At 38.3% G+C, this 12672-nt stretch overlaps 1 long non-coding RNA gene across 1 annotated transcript in view; it reads left to right on the forward strand.

Moving 5' to 3' along the window:
• Positions 1-9289, forward strand: part of LOC139075742 (uncharacterized) — a 93535-nt gene extending 84246 nt beyond the window's left edge. Inside the window, exons 3-4 of the long non-coding RNA XR_011526493.1 lie at positions 4551-4658; positions 9230-9289. This is a non-coding gene — a long non-coding RNA (uncharacterized lncRNA). The remainder of the gene's footprint in view (positions 1-4550; positions 4659-9229) is intronic.
• The last annotated feature ends 3383 nt before the right edge of the window (positions 9290-12672 follow it).

Genomic DNA, 12672 nt, shown 5'->3' on the forward strand with positions numbered 1-12672 from the left:
TTACCCAGAGGTTGACAAAACCCCAGGGCCAAATCTGGTCTATTGCCTGTTTTTGTAAATAAAGTTTTATTGGAATGTAGCTATAGACACTCACTTACATATTGTATACGTCTACGTTTGCACTACAATGACAGAATTGAATAGATATGAAAGAGATCATATAACCCACAAAGGCTAAAATGTTTACTATCTGGCCCTTTACAGAAAAAGTTTGCCAATACCTGGTCTAAACTATCCTCCAAATAGACGTGTTCTGGGTAAAAAAAAAAGATGCAACTTTAAAATTATATGTAGCAGGCTTTCAATCTATTTTTGACTAACATGATTGAAGTATAACAAAAGTTAAGATTTTTCTTTTAACTGATTTAATGATCAAAGATGCAGACATTAGACTCCTATTCAGATTGATTCATTAGACACAAGCTGGACAATTTTAATTTGGAAGTAGTGGGTTAAGGTATGTGGGACTAGAAAGATGACTAGGAAGAGCCCTAAAATTTGCTCATAATCCAGAAGTAACAATAACAAACACATAAATAACTATCATACAGATCCAATGCAATTAGATGTATTTGAGGAGGGAATAAAATATTGAGAGGAAGAGGAAATGCTGGGAGTGTTTCACAAAGAAGGTAACAGTAGGCCTAGATCTTAGAAATCTGAAGGATTCTGCCTGCACAGTTGAGGAGAAGTCATTTTAAATAGGAAGAAGAATGAGCAAAGACATGGAAGTAAGAAAGCATATGGTGTTGGGTATGGAATGTCATATTTTAGAAAGAAGCAGTTAATTTTTGTGGAATGTATTTATTCTAAATTTAAAAAATTGGTGTAAGAGCTAATGATTGCACAATGGATTTAGAAACGATAGAAGACATGGTTCTGGCCATGGAGAAGCTTAAACTTGAATTATAGATTCAAAACTAAAGCCCATAATGATTTTTTAAAAAAAGAAATGTGAGACTTGTATATTGAAAACGATAAAACATTGTTAAAAGAAATTAAAGAGGACCTAAATAATGGGAAGACATCCATGTTCATGGATTATAAGATTTAATATTTAGATGGCAATATTCCCCAAATTGATCAACATATTCAATCTTTATTAAAACCTCAGTTGCCTTTTTTGAGTAACTTGATGGACTGATCCTAAAATTCATATGGAAACGTAAGAGACCTGGAATAGCCAAAACAATCTTGAAAAAGAACAAAGTTGTAGGACTCATACTTGCTATTTAAAAACTTACTGTACAGCTTACAATAATAAAGACTGTGTGGTATTGGCATAAGAATAAATATATAGCTCAATGGAACAGAAGTGAGAGTCCAAAAATAAACATTTATGGTCAATTGATTTTCTACAAGGATGACAAGACAATGAAACGGGAAAAATAGCCTTTTCAACAAAAAGTGCCAGGACAACTGGATCCACATGCAAAACAATGAAGTTGGACTCCTCATACTGTTTATAAAAATTACTTCAAAACAAATCAAAGACCTAAATGTAACACTAAAACTATAAAAGTCTTAGAAAAATATAGGTGTAAATATTTGTGACCCTGGATTAGGCCATTGTTTCTTCAATAAAACACTAAAAGCACAAGCAACCAAAGAAAACATAGATAAATTGCACTTCATCAAATTAAAAACCTTTCAAAGGACACCGTCAAGAGAGTGAAAAGACAACCCACAGAATGGGAGAAAATATTTATAAATCGTATATCTGATAAGGGTTTAGTATACAGTATATGTAAAGAACTCTTACAGCTAAACAATAAAAAAGGATAACCCAATTTAAAAATGGGCAAAGGATTTGAGTAGACATTTCTCCATAGATATCATACAAGTGTCCAAACAGGTATATCGAAAGATACTCAACATAATTAGTCATTAGGGAAATCAAAATCACAACCACAGTGAAATATTACTTCATACTCACGAGGGTAGCTATAAGCAGAAAGATAGACATTACCATGTGTTGGTGAGTATGTGAGGAAATTGGAACCTTTATACATTGCTAGTGGGAATGTAAAACGGTGCAGCCGCTTTGGAGAACCATTTAGTAGTTACTCAGAAAGTTAAACATAGAGTTACTGTATAATACATCAATTCCGCTCCTATGTATATGCCCCAAAGAACTGAAATATATGTCCATACAAAATCTTGTGCATGGATGTCCATAGTAGCATTATTCATGGAACAAACTGAATGTCCATCAACTGATGATGGATAAACAAGATGTGGTATTTCTATACAATGGAATATTATTCAGCCATAAAAAGAAATGAAGTACTGATTCATGCTATAACGTGATGAACCTTGAAAACATTATGCTGAATAAAAGAAGCCAGGTACAAAACACTACATGTTGTATGATTCTGTTCATATGAAATATCCCAAATAGGCAAATCCCTAAAGGCAAAATGTAGATGAGTGGTTTTCAGGGGGTGGGAGGAGAGAGGACTAGGGAGTGACTGCTAATAGTTGTGGGGTTTCTTTTTGGAATGATGAAAATGTTCTGGGGTTAGGTAGTGATGACGGTTGCACAATTTGGCAAATATAGTAAAAAACCACTGAACTGTATACTTTAGAAAGATGAATTGTATGGTATGTGAATTATATCTCAGAACAAGCAAGACAAGAAAATGAAACCCTGTGAAGCAATTAGCTAACTGGATGAGGATGAGTCTATGGGAAATGGGAATTTAGATAAGAGAAAGCTCCTATGTACTAAAGGGGCTAGAAAGACCAGAAAGATAGATGAGGTAGCCTTGACTGCGGCAAATTGAATGCTGGGAAAAAATGGAAAATCAGTTTAGAAATGAAGTTGTGGTTGTGGTACGTAGTGTCCTTAAGAATCAATTAGAAAAATTTCATAAAGTGTTAAACATGGAGAAATAGAGAATCATTGTAGGTTCAGGAGGTTGAAAGTAGAAGGAGGAAGAAACGCCACAAAAAAGTCAGAGGGGCTGGCCTGGTGGTGTAGTGGGTAAGTTTGCATGCTCCACTTTGGTGGCCCAGGACCTAGCACTGTTCATCAAGCCATGCTGTGGCAGCATCCCACATAAAATAGAGGAAGATTGGCCCAGATGTTAGCTCAGTGACAATCTTCCTCAAGCAAAAAGAGGAAGACTGGCAACTGATGTTAGCTCAGGGCCAATCTTCCTCACCAAAAAAAAGGGTCAGAGATGAAATAGTAGAATTAAAATGCAAAAGCAACAAAATCTCTTTAACTGGGACAAGGCTAATTTAAACAAGTCAAATATATTCTACAATTATATATGTTATATCACATATAACATATAACTTGTGATATATGTGATCCCATATAATAGTGTTGTAGTGCACTAAATTCTGGCACATATTGATAATTACCTCTTTTGTTTGAGTTAGACACATAGACTCTGTTGTTTTATCTATTCAAGAATTATTCAAAATTAAAAAAAAATTGCAGATGTTGAAGCTCTCTGCAAATAAAAGTGATTAAATAAAATCCTTCAGTTTATTGATTTTCCCATATTTAATGTTTGCTGTAACAACCTGGCGTACCTTTATAATAAACTAAATGACTCTCTTTTATTAATATGTAAGTCTAGGTTTTGGCTATGCTCCCCACCGAATATCACAAAAGGAAGATTTTATCTTGTTTATTAGCTGCCCTCTTGAAAGTCATCACAAATTTGTCTAATGTTTGATAGGTCTGTTGATCGAAAGCTCTGATAGGACAAAGTGCTTCCAAGCTCATCTCAGTTTTATAGGGTGACTAAAACCTATGGGCAGAACCAAACTTGTAACTTTGAATTTGTGACCAAGAATGCAGGACCCACACCTAATCCTCTGGCACTTTTTGACTTGAATGAAGCAAGATCTTGGGTTTGAGTTTAGTGCCTTGGGTCTCTAGCTATAAACGAGCTTCCTCGTTTTGGCGGACTTGTCTAGTCCAGTGATTTTTTAATAGCCATCAACCATAAAACTCAACAGAGCATGTAGGACTATCCACGGCGAGGGTGTGTTCGTCAATACTCAGTGTCCTGTAAGTCACTCAGCCACCGGCTTGATTAGTTGGCATGAGTAGAGTATGAATAAAGGGTGTGGGCATCTTCACTCGCCTAGTTTATGTATTTAGTTAACAGAGCTTTTGCGTAATTTAGACATTAGGGAAGAAGTGATAAAGTGTTTGCAATAGGCAGGGATTTCCCAGAGTGACTCATCGTATAGTATTTAGAAGAGACTTGCCATACTTTTAAAGTCAGTTGTGGCATATGAAATTCTCGGTAACTTTCCACCCTTCTTTGTGCACTGAACGAACGCGTACTAAACTTCTGTCAGTTGCAAAGCACTAGTTTGGCATGTTGTCAAAGGCACAGTCCTGGTCCCAGCATTTCAGAAAAGAAAAGCATTAAAAATGCAAGAAGAATTCTGTAAGCTGTGTTAAGATCAGACCGAAGATGATTTTGATGGTGGGTGTATGTATTTTTTTTCTGCGTTTTTAACATTTTCAGTACTTTAAAATTTTTCTATAATGAGTACTTATTACTTTGATGACCAAACAGCCAAACGACGGCAGAAACAAGAAAACATTGAAAAAGTCGGTGCTTGAGAGAGGAGACCAAGGAAGACAGCCAGCCTCCGAGGAAGCTTGAAGGATGATCGCAGACAGGGTTGGTACGAAGGGGTTTTCTATTCTCTGACAGAGGGAATGAGGAAAGGCTATATGCGAGGAAATTTGAAGGTGACCTTCACGACAAGCAAACATCCATTGCCAGCCCATGGCCCCCCTATTGCTTGACCCTCCTTTTCTGACATAGCCTCTCAATGGCTGCAGTCTGCCTCTCCTTTCTCCTGCTTCTTGATTCTAAAAGCTTCTACCGTGCCTACGCTCAAAGCTTCACAAATTTTTCTTTTGTCAGACAAATGAAATTTCATCTCATCCTGCCATTGAAGACCTCTGGTCAGCTGACTGCAGTTGTACAACCCAATTTGAATGCTCAGTAGATGCCTCCATTAACCTTCCTGCCACACAGGCCTACTCTGCATCCTCTGATGAACCTTTATCATTTCCGCCTCCAGCCTTAGTTTTTGAACTTGTTCCTCACTTTCTGACTAAATAACTCTGACACATCTTTCAAACCTCCATTTGAGAGCTCAATTCACAATGCTTCCACAAAGGGATTCAGTTTATTATGTCTTACTTCAGTATTATTTTGGCACACATTGCTCAAGTTTTTGACTGGAAATATCACTTAACATTTGTGTTACTGACTCCCTCTTTCTATTTATAATATAGATATGAATGTACTGTCTCCTCAATGAGATTTTAAGTTCCTTGAGTGTGGGAACTATATATCATATCTGTTTTTCTTCCAATAACCTTAATATGGCCTTTTGTACATAATTGATGATCAATAATAGTAATTTCAATGTGCAATTATGTAGCATTTGCTATGTGCCAGGTGATGCCCTAAGTACTTTACATATATTTAATTTATTTATTCCTCACAATACTCCTATAAAGTAGGAACCATTATTATTCCTATTTGGCAGACATGAAAACAAAGGCACTAGATTTGCACTGTCCATTATAGTAGCCACTAGCAGTATGTGGTGATTTTAATTTAAATTAATTAGAATAAAAAAATTAGAAGTTTTATTCCTCAGTAACATTAGCCAAATTTAAAGTGACCAATCGTCACATATGGCTAGCAACTACTGTATCGCACAGCACAGATTATAGGACATTTCAATCATTGCAGAAAGTTCTATCAGCCAGTGGTGGCCTCTCTGGTTAGATGACTTCCCCAAGGTCACACAGATAGTTAGAGTCAGAAGTTCGAACCTAGTCAGCCTGATTCCATGTTAACATGCTACAAAGATTGTTCATGAGCACAGGTGCATGAGCAAACACACATATATGCACGCACTCAGGCACAAACACACACTCACCGAGGGCTGAAGAGGGCTGAAGAAGAAAGGCCTTGAATAAGATAGACGTGAAAGCAGAGTTTTCACTGCCGGATGGAGGTACAGTAAACGGCAGCCTGCTCTACCTAGTGTCGTGCTGCTTATTGTATGTAGAAAAGGAAGAGGACCCAAAGGAGACCTTCAGCAAGGTTCACAGAGAGGTCCGAGGCTGGCTGCCAGTGCTCACTCATCACACCCACAAATGCACAGCTTTTGATTTCCAGAAGAGAGAGGTTCTTAATCTTGGGTTGAACTTCTGGGGACTATGAAATATAAAAGTTCAGTATATTCATGTCTGTGCACCCTTTTCTTGGGAGCAAATCCATAACTTTTATCAAATTCTAAAAGGGATGTGTGACTCCAAAAAGTTTAAGAATCATTAATCTAGGATAACAAATCACTTATATCATTAGTCTGGAATTTGGACTTTATTATTACTTTTAAAATTTGAGTTGTTAAAGAACTCTCATTCATTTTTGAGGGTTATGTAAATTGGTACCAACTTTTCAGAGACCCATATGGCAGGCTCTAATAAAATTTAAGAATGTGTTCTTTGGATCAGCAATTCCCCTCATGAGTATCTGTCCTACAGAGATATCTGATTATGCATGTCCACAAAAATATACGTAGAACAGTCCACTGTAGCCTTGTTTATAAAAGTGAAAAAAATGGGAAATAAACTGAATGTTCATGAATAGAATGATTCATGAAATAAGGGAGGGAATAGCAATATTTGGAATATTCTGCAGCAGTAAAAAGGGTGAGATAGATATATTATACTACATAGAAAGATCTTCGATCGTATTGTTAAATGAAAGGAAAATTGAAAAAAGGTACAGTTTTAAAAAGCTTAAAGGTTATACACACTTGTAATTGTGTAAAAAACTTGGAACACTAGTCTAAATTCTTAACAACCAATAAGATGGAAGTGATCCTGGGAGCTGGGAGACAGGAGGATGAAGAGAAACTTCAAGTTTTTACTCTGTTTGCTCCCATACAACCAAAATGCATTTATCTACCGCTTATATAGTTAAAAAATAAAAAATTCAAACAAAATTTGTACTGGACTGTAACATAAGTCTTTAATTTACCAGGCAAATCGATCTTTTCTGTAACCTAGATTTCCTATATTTCTAGTGATAATTACGAGTCACATACATTTTTGATGTCAAGTCACTAAGTATATGCAGCTCACCAAAATCATCTTCGTAAAGTAGTGCTTTGACTAATATGCATCTTTGGATGATTGTTTCTCTGTGGATCTTCAGTCTCTAATACGGTATCTAAATCTCTCCAGTGGTGATGATGATGATGATGATGATGGTGACAGTGATGACAGTGATCTTGATAGCTAACAATTTCTGAACTCTAACTGTATCCCAGCTCCTGGTCTAGGTGCTTTACGGATAGTAACTCATTAAATTCTCACAGCCACACTAAGAGGTAGGCACTATTGTTATTCTCATGTTATAAGAGAGGAAACTGAAGCATAGAGAGGTTAAGTCATTTGCCAACCCCACATGGCTCCAGAGAGGCAGAGCTGGGATTCACGTGGTCTGGCATTCCAGAGTCTGCATGTCTCACCATGATGGTTTTCAGGCTCAAACCCACTTTTCCAGCCTCATATTTTACTCACCTCTAGTGTTTCTACCTCCCCCACACACTATGACTCAGCCACACAGTGCTCTTCAGCATTTGCCAATATCCCCTGTGTTTCTGAGGAAGATGGGATTTCTACAATCCTTGGACACACAACTTGTGGATGTCTGGAACACAGTGGACCTGCAGCTTGGGTCTTTGCCCACATCATTTTCTCTAATTTCCACATCCTTTCAGGACTCAGATCAAATGCTATTTCCTCCATGAAGACTGTCTTGCTTTCCTCCACCTGAATTCCTTCCTCCTACTCTGTTCCCAAAGCCCCTCTGTCACTTCTCTTACAGTGTGTACACCACATTCTGTCTTTTATAAGCCTCATTGTTATTCATGTCTTTCTCCTCCACTGGATTCTAAGCTCTCTGAAGGCAAGGGTCAACTCTTGTTTATCTCAAGTGTATTGCCTTAGCAATACCTTTTTGAATTTATTTGACTTTGAAAAATTGTCAAAAAGTATACTTAATATTTAGATCATTAGAGTCAGACAATCAACTTAGAAGCTTTCTGAGCAGAGTTTTATGTGTGTATATAAGAAGTTAGAATTCTCATTTTAGCAAATAAGTGTAGTCAAAAATTATCAGCAAAACTAAGGGTTTCACGTGTCTCATGTTTGAATAATAATAAATAATAATAGTAGTCATAGACATTTATTTAACACGATGTGTCAGTACTTTAAATTATTTCATTTGATATTCAAACAAATGTTTGAGGTTGGCACTATTAAATTTCCTTTTTATAGAAAAACTCAGGCTTGCGTAGGTTAAAATATGTTGTCCAGGCTCACAGACGTGGTCAGAGTGTGAGTCAGGACTTGAAGTCCTGTCGGTTCAGGAGCCGTGGCTTCTCATGCGTAAGGCTGACTTCCAACAGTGTGCAGTGCGGCATCACGGAGGCAGCATTGTGTGGTGGGTTTAACAATGGGCTGGATCCAGTCCTGGCTCTTCAATTAATTACACAAACTTTGGACTGTCCTTCAACATCTTTAGGTCCCATTTGCCCAATGTGCTGAGCTGGGTTGGGATCGTGGATCAATAAATACTCAGGATCCCCTCTAATTCTAGTCTATGATTCTCAGAAGAAGCCAAGCTCTTTGACGTTTACCAAGCATTACATATGGCACGTGTCAAGAGCTGTGAAAATTTTATTTAATCCACTGTGTTTATTTTCTTCAACATAAAGGTGAAATATTTTTACATTTTCCCAATGCATTTCTCAGTAATAACATAGCCAGTAAAAATATTTTTGTTCGTGTAGAGCAGTGCTATTATATCTCAGCCAAAGAAAAAGCACACTATTATATACTGGTGGAGGAAAAAAAGCCTCATTTGTTATCAAGAAGGAGAGGAAATATAGCAATTATTATACTGCCCTTTCCCTAATTTGACTTAAATTAGTGACTTTAAGTTATCAGAGGTTATGAAATATACAGTATGTGCACATAGGAGACAAAAATATTGCTTGCTACTACCTACGTTTATGACATTAATCTATCTCTCAATGATCTAATATAAAATAAACCATTTGAAAGCAATTTCATTGAAATACTTTCAGAAATGTTGAAATGAAAATATTAATCTTTTGGAAGTGTCATGTTGGATGTTTTTTTTTATCCTAGGAAGATGGGTTAGGGAGTGCTGAGAATAAAGCACCAGCCGAGAAGATTCAAAACCAAGAGGTAAAGATGTCAGCTGCTAACCAATAGTGATGTTTCCTTCTTACCTTCCACTTTCCTCTCTCCTTCTCTTTTTCCCTCTCTCTCTTCTTCCTTTCTTTCTTCCTTCCCTCCTCCTACAAATATTATGGTGAACAAATGCTAGATAAGATATTGTGCCAGGCACAGACATACAGACGTGAAAGAAAGCAAGAGCATATCCCACAGAGTCTGGGCACTATGGATTTTTCATAGCAGTGGGTCGGGTTCCCTGGAGGGGCTTCCAAGTGTGATGATAGGCTGAGGGGCCATACCTAGTTCACTCACGGGTACTCGCTTTAGGCTGGTGCCTGTTCAACAGGTCCTTTTTAATTTTTTTTTTTCTGCCTCTTGTTTGGTTCCACTCCTGCATGTTAGCATACTTTCTTAGTCAATGTATTTTCTCCTTAACCAAAAAGAAATAAATAATAGAAAAGCTAATTTTAGTCTTTTAAGAGCATTGAAATATGTTCGCTATATGTAATTGAAGCCATTCCAGAAAAATATAATCGAGGCTGGGAGTTGTATGCATTTTTCTACCTCTGACACACAGGTCTATTTCATACCTATCCACATAGCTTCTTTGCAATAGGAACAGAGGACAACTTTACATCAAATATGATCTTCAATAACTACTGCTTCACCTAAAATAAAATCCAGTCTGCTCTCTGTGGTCCAGGACGATCTGGCCTTTCTCTGCCTCTGCCTTGTCTTGTCCCCTTTCTGTACCTTGCATATGCCATGGTCCTTTCCAAATCACCTGCTCAAACCACAGTCTCTGTCTTGTTTGTGGTCGCTTACTCGTCCCCTCCACAACATGTGAGCTCCATGAGGGAGTCCCTCTCTCTTGTTTGCTACCATATCCAGAGGGTCTAGCATAGGTGCCTGGTACATCTTTGCTGAAGAAGCGAATGAACAAACAAATGAATGGGCATACTCATTTGAAACTCAGAGAAAAACAGAATGGCCAACTTCCTGGAAGAGGGAATAAAGTGCTAAGAGTACGAGATGGAGGCGACACAGCCAGGGTTCAAACACCAGCTTTACCACTTACAAACTGTTACCTTGGGGGGAATGGCTTAACTTCTCTGTGCCTCAGTTTCTAGAGACTGAAGATAATACTGATATCTACCTCAAGGTCTGATTTGATTGTTAAACAAAGTAGCACATCTAAAGTAGTTTGATTAGTAAATACTCAAGAATGGGCAGTAAGTCTCAGATTCAAGAACTTTAGAAATGCCATCAACCACTAGGATTCAAACGCTAATGGAAGTTTGGAGGTAGGATGTCCCATTGCTCTTTGCTTGGTGCAGTGTGTGAACCTGAGAGCCAGTAGCCGCTGCTAGACAAGGGAGGACCACGGTGCCCCCTCCCACACGGTGGGCCCGGCACATTCTAAATGCACATGGCTCTCGTCTGGCTTTACTGATAGAAACAAAGGCCGTTTGCACGTAGGTGCAGTGTGGAGGTGGCTATCACTGGCAGTATTTCACTAACAGTTCAGAGGAAAACAACAGTGAGATAACTCAGTGAATGCCTGCCCAGCGGCCAGCCTCCACAGCATCAGGGGTTTGCTAGGCACAAAGGACAAGACATTGACATTTTTCAGACTCTACATTGGAATTTGATTCAGAATCAAGGTTTGTAACAGGCTGAAAGTGACTCATCAGTTCATTTTTGTAGATAGATGAACAGTCTTGTTTCCCTGGAAACTCGGACCTGAGCATATGTAGCTCAGAATGCGCACCCTCATGTTTTCAACTGAGCAGATACAGGATGAGTTTCTCCCAAGAGATTCAATATGTTGCCTTAAACAGAAGAAACAAGAATAGGAGAGAGTTGCCATGTTAAAATCAGATACTACGAACACGGCTGGATCTCACAAGGCATAGTAATTCCAAACAAGAGAGACAGACGTGCTCATAATCTGGCCCTTCTTGGTTAGCGGATTCGTTCATTTGCACAAGTTATGTTTTTCTGAATTGAAAAGTGAGTGTTCTTCTTGAAATACCTCTTTGTGTACATTTAGAATGTCTAATGTTTATACTGCTTACTTTTTGGGTATCTTCATGAGTTAAATCAAGCATTAAGCCCCTCTTTCTGCATAGTGGAATGTAGAGAACCGGATAGATTAATCCTTGCCCTGGAATATTTATGACATACTTGAGGTAACGTTAGCCCTTAAAGGAAGTCTTAAATATAGGATGATCTTCAGTTCCTAAGATGCTCCCAGTGCTGCCTCTGGCTAATGGTTGGGGCCTCAGAATGCTCTGGCTCTTGCACGTTTGCCCCTAGCACATTTAAAACACCTGCTACTTTCTACTACGACTAACAGCTCCTTTTGTGTCAGGCATCCTGCTGGACCTTCTACATACCTCCTTTCAAATTCTCATGTTTTCTCTGTTCAGCAAATGAGGAAATTGATGCTCAGAGAAGTTAAAGCAATTAGCCTGAAGCCACACCACTTTTTTTTTGGTGAGGAGGATTGGCCCTGAGCTAACATCTGTTGCCAATCTTCGTCTTTTTTTTTTTTTTCTCTCCAAAGCCCCCAGTACATAGTTGTATATCCTAGTTATAGGTCATTCTAGTTCTTCTATGTGGCATGCTGCCACAGTGTGACTTGACAAGCAGTGTGCAGGTCCGCACCCAGGATCCAAACTGGCGAACCCCAGGCTGCCAAAGTGGAGCCTGCAAACTTACCCACTAGGCCACAGGGCTGGCCCCAGCCACACCACTTTTAAGTGATGAGACCAATAGTTAAACACAGGTCTATCTGAATCCAGAACCTGTGCCTGTTCCTCCAGACCTACTTTATCCACCATGATAAGGCAGAGTGGAAGGATGGAGTGCTCTGTTCAGTTAGTATTCTCTCTAATAAAAAGTTACACATATATCATTTATAATTTAGTAACAGTTAAAATATTAGAATAAGGCAAGTGAGTGGCAAGGAAATAGACATTAACTCAGTGTGGGGCGAAAAAACCAAACTTAGCAAGACTAAGAGTCAGAGCTGCCACAAAACAGTGTGGGTATCCTGTGAAGTCGTGTGCCCCCTTTCATTGGGTCTGTAATTAGAGACTGCAGGACCACATGGGAAGCATATAGAAGAGGTTTCTGCTTTTTTGTGAAAGATGATGTTGGAGCTTCATAGCAATTTAAGACTATGAATCTAGACATCAGAGACCTACAGTGAGTGAGACTTAATCTTTGCTGATTCAGAAGGTAGTTCAAGGCCTTTCAGTGCTTCATGGACATAACTGTGACCATCAATTAGGAGTCCTTACCTGAGAGGAAATATTGGATTGTTGGCTAAAAGAAGACTAGTTAAGACAAACTTTTTTATTTTTAATTTTTTTAAACTATTGCCA

Source organism: Equus przewalskii, chromosome 14, assembly GCF_037783145.1.
Source record: "Equus przewalskii isolate Varuska chromosome 14, EquPr2, whole genome shotgun sequence".
Classification (NCBI taxonomy): domain Eukaryota; kingdom Metazoa; phylum Chordata; class Mammalia; order Perissodactyla; family Equidae; genus Equus; species Equus przewalskii.